This window comes from Pollicipes pollicipes, unplaced genomic scaffold, assembly GCF_011947565.3.
Source record: "Pollicipes pollicipes isolate AB1234 unplaced genomic scaffold, Ppol_2.1 Scaffold_4881;HRSCAF=5763_pilon_pilon_pilon, whole genome shotgun sequence".
NCBI classification, from domain to species: Eukaryota; Metazoa; Arthropoda; class Thecostraca; order Pollicipedomorpha; family Pollicipedidae; genus Pollicipes; species Pollicipes pollicipes.
The window spans coordinates 6,897,054-6,910,384 of record NW_023596576.1 but is presented as its reverse complement, the minus strand read 5'-3'; positions in this window follow the sequence as shown (position 1 = coordinate 6,910,384).

The window sequence follows — 13,331 nt, the reverse complement described above, 5'->3', positions numbered from 1 at the left end:
ACCCATTTGCTGAATTGGTTAGTCATGACCAAAACGTACTTGTGACCATGGTCGCTTTCCAGTGTTCTAAGATGTCCGCTGACCAGTGTAGTAACGGCTCGCCTTCTACCGGTATGGTTCCTCTTCCTTCCTTGCAGCCTGCATACTTCGGTTTCCCTATCAGGCAGGAAGTGCAGCTTCCGCAGTACCGCCTCACCTCGCGCTGTACGTTGTACCAGAAGAAAACCGGCTGTCACACGGTGCAGTGTTCGCCTCACACCTCCATGCCCTGACATGGGACGTCATGAGCCAGATGCATCGCTCTTTGTCCGACATTTGTCGGCAGGATCACTTGCGCTCTCTGATGTCCGTTCGAATTCCGCGGGATCATGCCGTTGTGTAGCCGCAAGTCAAGCAGTCCGGTGTAGAAGTTCAGTTCTGCTTGTTGGGTGTCTGTCAACTTGTCCGTCTTCATTGGTTGCTTTTTCAGGTGGCGGATAAGCTGGTACAGCACAGGATCTGTCCGTGTCGCTGTAGCCAGGCCATCGAGATGATTGATGTCCAGGACGTCTTCTGCAGCATTGCTACCTTCCTCGTCTTCCGTGGATGGCCCTTGCGCGTCCACAACTGTTGAGCGGCGCAGCATCACATCTGGAGTCACTCTCAAGCCTCCTCCGGTATGAACTCCGGCGCAGTCGGTCGCAGCTGGTGCTTCCTCGTGTCTGTCTCGAACCTGCGGGACAGCGCGTCCACATGCGGAATCAGCCAACCCGCCACGTGCTCCACGGTTGTAGTCGTGCTGCTGCAACTGCTCGATCCACCGGAACAGACGGCCTGAAGGTGACTTCGAGCGGGGCAGGAACTTGATCGCCTCGTGATCGGTCTTCAGTAGGAACGGCTTTCCCACCAGATAGTGGTGAAACTTCGACGTCGCCTTCACCACCGCCCCCAGTTCGCGCTCAGCAACGCTCCAGTTGCTCTCCGCTGGCGTCCATTTCCCTGAAGCGAAAGCAACCACGCCCTTTGACTGGCTCAGCTCTGCTCCCCATCAAAAGTTACTCGCTTCGGTTGTCAAAACGAACTGGTCCGCCGGGTCAGGAGACTTTAGCACCGGGGTACCACTGAAGATCCTTCTTCAGTGTCTGGAAGTCAATCTCGCAGTCATCAGTCCACTCGAAGTTTGTCTCCTTCTGCAGCAGGTTGGTCAGATGCACTGACTTGTCAGCGAAGTGCGGGATATGATGTCGGTAGAAGTCAACCAGACCCAGAAACTGACGCACTTCCTTGGCGCTGCTTGGTCCGGGCCAGTCCTTCACCGCTTCTACCTTGTCTACTGTGGACGGATCCCCATCTCGTCGAGTTGATGCCCCAGGAAGATAACTTTCGTGACCGCCACCGGGCACTTGATGGGATGCAGCTTCAACCCTGCTTGGCGGAACGGGTCCAGCAGCTGCTTCAGCACCTTTAGATGCTCCGACATCGAGGAGCTGTAGACGAGGACGTTATCCAAGAAGACCGCTGCTGTTTCCCAGTTGAAACCCTCCAACACATCCTCTATGATCCGTTGAAACATCCCCGGACTCGTCTTAGGCCCAAACGGTTGATGTGTTCACTGTTTGAGTCCATACTCGGTGATGAACGCTGTTACTTCTCGGGATTCCGGAGCGTTGGGCACAGCCCAGTAGGCAGATCGCTGGTCGAGTACTGAATAGATCTTGGCTTCCCTCGTGGCTTCCAGGAGGTATCCGATCCTTGGCAGAGGGTAGGAATCGTGCTTGATGACTGCGTTCACCGCTCGGTAGTCGCAGCAGAACCGGACTCCTCCGTGCTTCTTCCTGATCATCACAACAGGTGACTTTGTTCTTCGTCGAGAATGCACCTCACCTAACCGCTAAGCTTGGTCCTAACACATCTATCAAAGTTAACATCTTCGCGCTGGTTTCGGATCAACGTAGCCAATAGTCTTATTTTTGCTCGTTTTTCGTGCTTCGGACTCAGAACTCAGCCAAACGCCGACAACATAAGCATTATTTCGACGGGCAAACGTTTTGTCAAAGGTCATATAAAGCACGCATTCGGCTGGCCCACTCCGCATAGGCGTTTGTGTAGACATTGAATGATGTTGTGTTCGCCATGGCACGACCGGTGCCGTTGGGACGGCTGGAGGGTGTGAATGGAAATACGCCGTCAGTGTATGATGGGACACAGTTTCTGCTGGTGTGTATGCTTTTCCTTTCACGGACGACTTACAGCTTGTGATCGCAGTTTAGCTAGTGCGGTTCGTCGATGGCTCCTGTGAAGGAAAAAAAACATTGCGTTCAACAACAAACTGGTTAATATGCTCATTTCCCTACAAAACATCTTGGGAAAGTAAGGTTGCGACTAGGTCATAAACATCACCGGTGTACCATGGGGATAGAGTGTGGACCATCTTTAGGACCTGCTCTTTGGGACAAGCCTCCCGGGCTGCCAGGCGCAATACCGTGTTATGACATGTGCAACGGACTGATCTGAACTTTGGCTGCCGTATGCATGCCTTGCTTCGTCCTGGAATGAACGGTTCAAAGTGTAACCGATAGGGGTCATTCTAAGGTGGCGTACGCTTTACAAATGAATAGTCCACGATTGGTCGCTGAAATACACTTCTGACTGTCAGGCGGCATCTCACAAGGCTGTAGCGAAAGGAGTCACTATGGAATCTACATCATTATCACTTTTTGAAAACCAGGGTAAAACCATCGACCTGCGCAGCGCTATTTGCATTCATAATCCCCTCTTAAGATCTCTGCAATCATTAAGTTGTATTGATTGCCCTGATTGATTAACATCGCCACCCTTGGGTCCATTAAGCTCTCGAAAGTGGAGATTCACCAGGAAACGCCGCCGCGGTGTGGAGCTCCTCTCCCATAACTCCATCGGCTGCAGTGGAGCGTTCCCAATCCCAGTCCCCGTGCGACCGACGTCGCCATCACGGTGCACACAGGCCGGCGGGCTGGCGCGCGTCCGTGTGAACTGCGCCGCTGGGACGACCGGCTGGCCGGGGCCGCATCCGTCTTGCTCAGCGTCCGGTTCGGCCGCGGCAGGCTGTCCCCCGAGACGTGTCCGGCGAGAACGTAACCCGCACTCGGGCCCAGCGGCGGCCGGAGTGCCGCTGGATGCAGCCGATGACGCATGACGGGTTTAAGTCGTGAACACAGGCTGATTACGCTATTTGTGTATTCAGCTGTGTTATAACGACATGCGCGTTAGCAGGCTCAGCAAGCGTCAGTTGCGCTTAACAAGCCGCCTACAACGGACTAGTGTAGTGCGAAGAACTTCGGTGCACGTCGCTCCGAAAATCATAGAAATATCACTTATGTCTCTAGCGTTTCCCAAAGCATGAATCGCCTGTTTTAGTATCTTTGCCGCATCAGATCAAACAAAGACGTAGCACTTTGCAGGACAATGTGCTATCATTGCTCGTGGGCCCTACCATAAATGCATTGTCGCTGAGTGCACGAATTCGCATGATCTGCCAGGGGATCAATCCCGGTGTTCTGAGAAATGTCGCACCTCGCATCAGCTGTGATGCATCGACTTCCCCTTCGAATACACTGTATTGGCAGGCGTCGCTGTTTGCTCCCATCTCCGTGGCTAGTTTGCTTCCGTTCCGCACCTTCTCGCATTTGAGCAGTATCATGTACACACTTGTCCTACATGTCACTGAACACGTTGGACAGGTGCCGTCCCAGGCGCCAGTTCTGCACTTGCGGTTTCATTATCCAGCACCAGGCGATAGCCGGGGCCATCAAGTGCCCAATTAATGCCTAATGCTGAGGAGACGTGCCAACAGCTATAACTGTGCCACGGCCGAGCTGCCTGCCATACGGCCTTGCCTTCCTGCAGATATATTATTCATGGCATGCTCGCAGCCTATGGCTCGATGGGTGATAACGACTAGCTTCCCGCTACTTAAAAATGCGCCAAACAGATTTGAGGGAGTCAGCGTAAGGTTACGCTTATCCAGTGGCGCAGGCAGGGGAGAGAGCACATAGCACATGAGACCATCCCTTTAGGTCCCAGGCCCCAGATTCCATGCTCCTGAAGACTGACGATCAAAGGCCCGATCTAAGGGTTCGGAGGGCTGGCCGGAGGTCGTGTTAAGGGGCCCACCAATACCGGACAATCGGCTTCATGCCGATCCGAGCTTTGGGGGCCATTTCTCAAAGCATGAACAAGGCTGATGCCCGATATTTGCATTTGTCGGGGCCCCTGAAAAATTCGGAGCACCTGTGTTCGTCAGGGCCCACAGCGTCTAGCAGAAGTTCTTGCTTGTGCAGGGAGCCCCGGAACATTTGCTGAACAGGAAACGCGGACGGGACCCCGAATGCCGGAAGGCCTTTCACGTTGGGTGAGGTTTTCTGACGGTGTGAAAACTTACGAAGACAGTCCGCAACAAGGTAATGGAAGGCCCCGTGGCAGTCAGGGGGCCCAGTGCCGAGCGGGCCCTCCATTCATATATGTGAAAACTCATGGCAGTCCACAAGTAGATAATGGAAGACCCTGTGTCAGTCAGGGGGCCCGGTGCCGGGGACGGCCCTCCATTTATTTCAGCCAGGGGTTCAATACGCCGAACTGCAGTCTCTTCGCCGATTCTTGGACCACTGTGGAGATAAAAATCATTTTGCGTCAATGAAGGCTCCTGTGGCGACCTGGGGACAACTTCCCGGGTCAGAGGACCTCCCGCGTTAGGGAGCGTACCAGTGCATGATGCATCCATCTAAAGGATTCCGGTCGACCAAGGATCCCACCCCCGTGTCGCCAGAATGGTAGTCGGTCCCGGTAGGAATGGAATGCCCCTTTAGCCCCTGAACGAGAAAGACATTGCGCACCCTAATCTCCCCACCCACTACCTAATCACAATCAATCAAATCACACACCTAGTCTCTCACCCTTACCCGGAAAAGGTAAAAGGTTTCTTCAGTGTTTGAAGGAGTGGATCAAAATCCAATGAAAAATGGAAAAGCTTAATCCATGTTTGCCTGAGGACATACTTCACCGACGGGAAGTATGCCGGAAATGAAGGGGTCTCCTCGGTGTTCAATAGAGAGGATCAAAATTCAGTACAACGTGGAAAAAGGTCAGTCCGTGTTTGACGGAGGACGTCCAGTCTATGACAGAATCGACCAGTGAAACAAATTACCTAAAAGGATTGGCAGCCTGCGTGCTCGCAACATTTGGAGCAAGAATACCGATGGGTGCAGTTTCCGTCAAACCGAGCGGCGCTGGCCGCGGCAGGCAACACCAGGCGGAAGGCCCCCGCGCGCGCCAGAACGGCCGCCGCGCCAGAACGGCCGCCGTGAAATAGTGTTTTTCTCTCCTCAAAATCAATTCGCGTCATTCAAAGACTGGACTGGGCCAATATTTCGCCTCGATGATTGTGAGCATGTCCTCTGAACGGATTGACAGTTACAGCACCACGGAAAAGAAGGATTTTTGCGTTTACTTTTCCGGTTTCACCACCAGATTTCGGCACTAATTCGGGTGCTGGAAATGCCAATCCGTTCCTGCTGTCGATCTTGAAATTGCACGGATGAAATGCATACTAATATACCTTCCAAACGTTCTAAAGTATGTCCTGAAACGTACCAATGCACTTTTAAAATGCGTCATTGTTTTCGTCCGTCCGTTGACTGCCGCCTAGTGTTAGCCGCGGAGACAGGACCGTGCAGCCTGGGGAGGCTGCAATGCCGGGAGCTGCATGCACGCACGCTCATGAGTGTCTTACATACATTTTTCGTTACTCAATTCAGAATACAGATTGAACATGTCTAGAAGAGCATAGGTTCGTCATGTCAATACAAAACTTGGCTCTCATTTCGATCTACAATGTGCGTTCACGGGGTTCTCAATATCTCAGTAGAACCCGGACAAAATCAGCAAAACCCCTTAGCGCTACCTGTTTTAGAAAAAAGCAACAACGATTGTGTCCATTGAGCCTAAGTGGGCCATTTCCTGTGCTTTCCTTGGCGGGTCCTTTCATCGACATAGGGCCCTTCGTCAAGCCTGTGCCCTTACTGCCTAACCAAGACTGCCTGCGCGTTCACCCCCGCCTTGTGCTATTCTCGAACATCATCGAGTAATATCATGTGGCCTGTCGGGAAAGATTCGTCCGTGCGTATCAACGGGTGTAATTCCGTGGTGATGGAAAGAGCCAATCTGTTACGTATATTGGAATGCCAGAAGGATAGAAACTGAACTACTTTGAACATCGATCTTTCGGTATACGAGTACAGGTTGTTGCCTGAAAGCTGCGGTGTTTCACAGCCCACCGACTTGAAGCTACCGCCGGGGCATGCGTTTGCATCTATTCGGTTATTTACTTGTTTTTACTGGCAACAGAGCAGTGCTCCCCTAACAGGCGAAATCCTTAAATGAAATGAATGCATGCACAATGCACATTATTATAAACATCCATAAATGATGACGTGCCTCAAAGCTAAGTGAAAATGCTACAGACTTAAAACGCATTTGATCACTTGGGGTCTGAAGATGCAAAACTGTCATGAAAGACATCCGCACTAGTGTTGCTGGTAAAAAAAAGTGTTCACAGCGCTTGGCAGTCTGCAAGACAGACCGCTCTGTACCGTCTGCACGCCAGACAGACCGCTCTGTACCGTCTGCACGCCAGACAGACCGCTCTGTACCGTCTGCACGCCAGACAGACCGCTCTGTACCGTCTGCACGCCAGACAGACCGCTCTGTACCGTCTGCACGCCAGCGCAAGGTACAGCGAGCGGGGGTTCCGGTGCCGGTCGATCAAGGTGGCACGAGCAAGGGAAAACAGCTCAGCAAGTTTTGAGAGTCCAGTTTACCTTGGAAGATGTTTTTTCAGATAGACTAAATCATGCTGCACTCTTCGAGCCGTTAGGGAGTGAAGTTTGGAGTGGAGCAGACTGTTGTAATAAGAAAGAGAAGCTGTTTGCCTGGAGAATGCGTAAATAACCCGTTTGGCAAACTCGCGCGGCATTCTACAGACCCGAACTGAGGGGGAATGGGCCGCCCCGTCCAGACCACGCTGTAAGATTCTTAAACCGATCACATGTTTGCAAAATACGCATCCGTCACTGCGCTTCGGTTGAATTTTGACCTGCTGGTACCAACTTGGAAGGACCCGAATAAGGAAACCAAGTGCTCGATTGCCCCCCACTGACTTGGTCAGCGGCATGTAAAACAAGGGTTATGTGGTGTTCGCGGTTGCCCCAAGGTTCCTAATTTTACACGCATCTTCAAGCTACGTTCTATCGATAAAATATCTCATCTGGACGGGAGCACACCTGAACGTCACCGTGAAGGTTTTACGTTTTATTGGGTTGAGGGTCAGCTTCCAACTGACCGGCCACGCTACCGATCGATCGAGATCCTCCTGCAGCAGCAGGCCATCAGCCGGGGACGCAACTTTGCGGAAAATGTTTACCTCAGCGGCATACAAAAGGCAGCCGGGTTCAATGATGGACGCGAAATCGTTGAAAAGAATGTCTCACATTTGGAGATATTAAAGAAAGCATCAGATATGATAAAATTTGCTTACTTATGAACAATGATGCGTTTGTTTAATGAAAAAGACTGCTTTAGACGACACAATTTTTCTGTAAGGCAAATATGCTCCGCAATGCGTCATTGTTTGATTACATCATCGTACCTTGCACAACGTTGATTGAGAGCTTATTGACGGCCGATATATCTGGAAACCCTGCTCACGAACGCCAGATATGAACGACTCAACAATCATATTTTCTTGGCCTTGACCACCGTATGGCCAATGGAATGACAGGAGCTGAAGGACGTTATTATGGCGTCATGGATACCTGGGTGGTCTTGAAACAGTCTCCCTGAAATAGTCTATATATCTTCGCGGGCATGTAGCTCAGAAGCTAGACGGGTTAGGTCTTGAGAAGGGCAGGGCTGTAAACCGCATTGAATGATGTTCAAGATGATTCTTTCAGTTCAAAATCCCATACATATATAGAACGCTCCTTTTGCTTCCCCACAGCCCTATCCCGTTAAGAAAAACAGAGCTGTAGACAGCTGTCGAATGATCTTCAAGACGGCCTTTTCAGTTCAAACCCGTAGAAATATGGTACACTCCCTTAAATGAACAATAAAAAGGAGGTCTGGGGGGGGGGGGGGGGCAAGAGTGGTGCTTCCGGGACGCTGGAGGTCACCAGTTCTCTAGCGGAATTGTTCCCGTTGACGATAACCCTCTGACGTCCGTCAGACGGATTCAAGACAAACCAGCGTGCATATTCCCTCAAGTGGTATGAATGTTTCAGCTTGTGGATTAGAAGCTCGTGGCTAACGCTCTGAAACAGCCGCCGAATAATCCGTGTAAATGGCATCCATCTGGCATCGGTCCGATATGGCCTCCCAAGACAGCTTTAAGTAAGCTCATAATTTCGTGCTGCGCGAACGTCTGGGAATAAAACCATGTTGCTGAGGGCACATTGCAGGCGAGATAAGGCGAGACAGATAATATATATATAATATATAATAATAGATATAAGACGTATTATATACGATCTGTCCCAGTTTCTTTCCGAAGAAAGGAAACAGGGACATACTTCTGCAATTTGACGGTCTCTTTTTGTCGCCCTTCTTGAAAATCGGTATAGTGTTTGCCTTTTTGCACCTCCCCGGGAAGACGCCAGAACTAATCGGGAGGTTACAAAGCTGGGCCAGTGGAGCGACTAACTCGTCTACGCACTCGGTGATCGTGCGGACACTGATATTGTCAGTCCGACAGGCCTTGTTGGGACCGACTTTAGTTATCACGGATCGCACGGCTGCCTGAGAGGCTCTTAGCTGGCTCAGTGACTCGACTAGTTAGCACAGCGTATCTGGAGAGCTTTGCACCCGAAGGTTAGCAAATTTCATTGCAAAGGCGCCACTCAGTACCGCAGCGCGAGCTTGTCATCCGACACGAGAGTACGTTCAGAGTTGTACAAGACTGGCGATATGCATGACTTCTTCAAGACACATTCTAAAAATGACCAGCACCGCTTGGAGTTGGTGCTGAAGTCGCGAGTAAGTTAAGGTGCATATTGCGAGTGCTTGGATTTGGGACACAGACTTAAATAACGTCTACTTACCGCGAACTCAGCCGCGGTCCGTCGTCGTCGGAAAGCTGCCTGTTTCATCCGGAGAGCAACTCGCACCGCACCGTCGAACCAGGAGGGGGGGGGGGGGGGGAGGGGGGGGAGGGGCAGGTGCACCCCGGCGCCGGGGGATTGCCCTGGGGACGTGTCGGAGATGCCCGACTCAAGCAGCGTGTTAAGGTGTTCACTAATTGGTTAACTCTGACGTTATACAGCAGCCCCGCGGGATCAGGAAGAGGCACGGTGCACACCGCCGAGCCCAGCGCTCCTATAATTGAACGCAGCGACGCCGACTGACCACAGGCCGAGTGGTTACCAGCACACTGAGGGTGGAGATATTCTCTTGCGGTCTGAGTTTAGAAGACCGTCTGCACGTCAACCTGTTACGGCGTGCGTCAAGACCGTACAAGGTCCGTAATGTTTTCTGTTCTAGTGGGTTAGCAACCCACCGTTTCGGACGCAACAGCAAGTTGCACGTGTCGACGAATCTGGTTGTCACAATTCGACGCTCTCCGCAGGTCGGGAACGGCAACCACCAGCTGCCGGTGTCCAGCACATTCAGGGAGTGTTTGAATTTCGGACGACGGACGGCTCTGCAGTTTAGCGGATGCGCTGCTGACAGGGCAGCAGCTGTTCGGTTCAAACGTCGCGTCGTCAATCGGCAGGGCGGTAACCACGGCCAGAGTCACCGATGCTGCAGCCGGATCAGCAGCATCTCGCTGGTGGCCGAGTCTGGCAGGCGCAGCGGCAGCAGGGCCGTGCGAAAGCGCAGGTCACGCTGCCACCCGATCTCGATGGAACTAGCATGCTGTCAATGTAAAGGCCGTTAGCTCAGTAGTCCACCTAGTACGGGGCCGCGAACCCTTGCTGAATGTGGGACCCAAAAACATATGCGCAAGAATGTTAAGAAGTGGTCGGTGTGGGGGAGAGAGGGGGAGCACTGGGCTATGCGTCCGTATAATTAATCGCATCAAACCAGTCACCACCGCAGCAGGGCAGGTGGACCAACGTGCGGTCACTACTATGCACACCAGTGAGAAAACATGGAATTGACTCCCAAGAACCGTCATTGTTTTTTATCACTTTTTTGTAAAGTCATGAACAAGCAAGGAAACCGTTAATTAACTTATATCCACAGTTGGGTTATTGGCGATTTTGTCAATCCCCCTCCACCGGTTACGTCGGGCAAAAAGGCGCCCCCATCCCCACCCCCACCCCTGGTAACACTGTGCCAAGCTTACGTTCGAACTGAAAGATCCATTCGGCCTCCAGCTAACCTAGGACTGTAGAATAACAACGGAGTTTCGCCTCGTTATGAGAGCCAAGCCAACAGAATTCACTCCTATATTTTAGGTCTGCAGACGATCTTCCAGGTCAGAATGATGTCTCAAAATTAGACAAAATTGCGGAAAATCTCATTCACGGTCACAAAGCCAAAATCTGAGAACATGTTACGCTTTCAATCTATTCCAGAAAGATATTGGGTGACGCAAGCCAATAGCTTGTTCAGAGACAATGATACACTTCAAGATAAGGATCATCACTTTGTTCTGAAGTATCACATAGGTACCTACGCAGTTAACTAATTGCTCAGAATTTCGTGGAAAGTGACTATGGATTGATGTCTGACATAATCAATCACTGCCTTTTCTCCAGAAGTGCAGCTGGTCGTTCCGCTAGCCGCATTACGTTCATCAAGCTGGCAAGCGGGTTCAGATTAAATATCGAGATCGATGTGTGACCGACAAAGCGTTGGACGTTAGTTGAACTGACAACTGAGTTGTCCGCAAGCAAAAATGTTGGAATTTGTGACATTTTACGACTTTTGAACTGACCTAAGGTCACCAAAGTTTCCACTGCAAGAGGGCAATCACATATGGTGCGTCCAGTTGTGCAGGTTTGGCAGCGATCGATTTTGCATGGATCCACAAGCAGTAGTTGGTTGCTGCTGGTCACAGTGTTTTTGAACCTATTTGCTGGTCGAATTTCATCCCTTTCGACATCTTGCAATTCAATGGGTATTCCTGTCTGCATTTGTCCTTTTAATTTTCTAGATTCGACCTTTGATGCCTGCTGACTTTTAGCCCTCACTCCTGTTGAACTTTAATACTGTAAACTTTTTGTCCTCCGATTTTTCCCAATTCGACTTTGATCTCCGTTGACTCCTTTCTCCGTCGGGTTTTTGTCTCTCGACTCTTTGTTCGACTTTTTCCGTCACACATGTTTTCATTCGCTTTTTATGCGGACATCGTACTCGACGGGCTACATAGTTTCCGAAATTACAAAGAAGCTTGTGCACTGCAGTGGCTCGCTGCAGCGGTTTAAGGGAAAGGGAGCTCACACACTATCAAACTAGACCTACAGGTTTCTAACACCGTTACTTTTGCCATAAGCCGGGAAGTAAAGACGGTCGCAAGTGGTGGTAGCAATATTCATTAGCAACGCTGCGCTAGGACATATGCGCGGAGTCCCATGGCCAGCAAATTACCGCTCATGACATACTTTGAGCAGCTTGCTTGCTTTGCTGAGCAGCAGCATGCCTTGCGTTAATGGGTTTGCGTATGTCACAGCTAGAACCTTCCCGATTATGTGACTGAAGGCACCCCTTCCCCTTCCTTCCCATCCATCATATAGCCGTGTGTTTTTAAGAAGCCTGCATGTATACTTTGCATCTCGATGTTGTGCGAGCTGGGGCTGCCTTTCTTAACTTGTTGCCTGAGTGGTGACGATAGTCCATGATGACTTCAAAGTAGTGAATTTGAATGGCAATACATCCGAAGCGAGGTAAATGTCTTTCGATGGGTAATATGAGCCTATTTTGGGTGGATTGCTCAAACAATTTCTGTCGTTCCTTAACAAGGTTCTCGTCTTGTCCAGCCCCTCACATATTAAAGAAAAGCCGGCCGTAGCGGAAGGTACGAAACGATCTGCCAAATTTCCATCAAAACGTGGTGTCTCCCAAGTACGCCATACCATTCATGAATAAAACCGACAGGCAGCCACACACAGCACGCACTCTTCCGTCTGACCCGAGAGCGCTCGCGGCCGTTCCTGAGAGGTCTAGCAGCGCCGGCCGGCGCGACGGGCGCCGCGACTGTCCGACGACAATTCGCTGCGCCGTCTGCGGAATGCGACGGCTCGGTCCGTGATTGGGTGCGAGTCACCGGCCGACCGCGTCGGCGGCGGCGCCGAGGCCTCTCGAGGTGCCGTCAGAGCGAGTGGCGCTGGAGCACCGCTGCCGAGGCCCGCCGCCAGCTGACCGGCCGCCGACCGGTCCGCGTCCTGGAGCACGCGCGCACGCACACACGCACGCCGCACACACACACACACACACACACACACACACACCACACACAACATTATATATATATATATATATATTATATATATATATATATATATATATAGGAGGAATCAGACGGACCTCCATTTTTATGTTTCGCACTGCAGGACGGTTTTCATCTTCACACATTTTTACATGCTGCGTGGTATATTTCGGGGTTCAAAGTCGCATGCATTTGGTAAAAGCTTCTCTTAATTGTGGCAATCGTAAGTGGCGTCACAAAAAATCCGTGTAAAACTAGCGTATTGAGGACGCCCTACAGGCTGCTAAGGTCATCGGGGCGTATCATCGCGCAAGCACACTAAGTTTACAACCATCAGTGAGGATGGGCATCCAAGGTGTTTAAGGACAGGGACCAAGGACAAGCAAACTACGGACTTCCGAAAACTGGTGTCTTTATTATTAATATTCCCTGTGGGAGCGAGACTTCCAAAGGCGGAGCATGACACCCCACTTCAGCATGGCTGGGACGAATGCATGCAGATTCCGATTTCTGTCCCAGTCCATCCTGGTCCCGTACTCTCAGCCTCCTGGCTCTCATAAATAATTCCCGCGGAACTGCGGGAAGGCCAGTGATGTGAGTGGAATGGACAGGAGTTGGCCCGTGACCTCTGGCTTGACCTTTGGCGCGGGCCCGGTGGCCGTGTGCTCCCTTCCTTCCCGCGTGCAGCCACGCGGAGTCAATTATTCCCAGTGGTGTAAATGCGAAAGGCAAACTTTATGGTGCATCTATGCAGGGGGGTTTTATGCGTACATTTAACAGCGTGCAGGATCAGGGTTTGGCACGGGCAAGCATGGCTTGGCTGTGCAGCGTAGGCCGCTTGTCTCCCCTTGCCAGGGTGCTGTCAGGGCTGTGAGCTCGCGTCACAACACGG